Here is a 1,237-nt window from a genome sequence, read left to right on the forward strand (position 1 = left end):
CTCCGATGGGTCTCTGCCAGTCATTCAGGCTAGATCGACAGGCTGTCACGTAATTTCTGCATTGGGGGAGCTGGACCAAGAATTCCACAAGCTGGGCATTTATTTTAGGCATCTCAAGGGGATATTGGAGGACCAGCCCCCAGATCTGTAGCCTCTCTTGGGACATTCTTTGTGAGAAAGACATTCACCTGCTCTGCCTTCATGACTTTGTTGCCACTGTTTAATTTGCAGCCATTGCCTTGCCTTGCCCCTTTTTCCTTTTGCTGTTGTGTCTTGCAATCTCCTTTCTCAAACTGCTAAATAAACACTCTGCAACAGTGGTAGAAGTTCCTGAAGAGCGAGCCTACCAAGTGCTGTAGAAGGAGGGGTTCGCAGTACTGCTGGAGATGGAAAACAGTGCCTGGTAACTTCACATCGACTTAAGCAACAAAAAGGAATTCAGGAGAGAAGCCTGATGAGTAATCTCTGTTGAATTCATATGGGAAGTTTTATAATACCCCAGAACTGTTTAGCAATACCTTTCCAGAATCCTTTTCTGCTTAAGGTGGTCTTCATGTCCTCAAGCTCCTGAGACCTTCTGGTCCTGCATTAGTACTGTCAAACTCCTAAATCCCTCCCTGCAGGAAAAGTATAAGAAGTCGTTTCAAGCCAAGCTCTAGGTCTGCGCTGGGCTGTGTATTTGGAGAGGAATCCCTCCAAGTTTACTGAAGCAGTTTTGCCATTCACTGAAACACAGTGTTCATTGAAAAACAATGTTCCACCAAAACACTGAAGGGGAAGTTTTATTCTCTTTCATTTGTTTAAGACCAGGGATTTGGCCTGGTAATTTTGGCCTGGTTTATTGAAATATTGAAGGAAAGTCTGTCTGGCCTCATCTTTGTAGTACCTGAACTCTTTCCAAGTTTTTGAGGGTGGGGTTGCAAATGCAGTCTTCTCAGGCCCTTTCTAATTTCTCAGCCTAAAAGTGATGTGACAGTATTTTTTGCTGTGTCTTCACTGGCATAATGGGGTGTGTTTTTACCCAGTGGTAACTCACACACTGTAGTTATGTGCAATAAAAATACAGCAGTGCATTGCAGCAGTGTAACTCCCCAAGATCAGACTGGGACCCTGAGAGTACAGAGCTCATCATCTCATGGGGGAAAATAACCAACAGCCTGGTCTTAGGTTAGGGTTTTTCAGAGATATGTATTGTCTATTAAAAATCTCAGAGTAACTTAATGTAGTTGTATCTTGT

The sequence above is a fragment of the Fulmarus glacialis genome, unplaced genomic scaffold, assembly GCF_000690835.1.
Source record: "Fulmarus glacialis isolate BGI_N327 unplaced genomic scaffold, ASM69083v1 scaffold9157, whole genome shotgun sequence".
NCBI classification, from domain to species: domain Eukaryota; kingdom Metazoa; phylum Chordata; class Aves; order Procellariiformes; family Procellariidae; genus Fulmarus; species Fulmarus glacialis.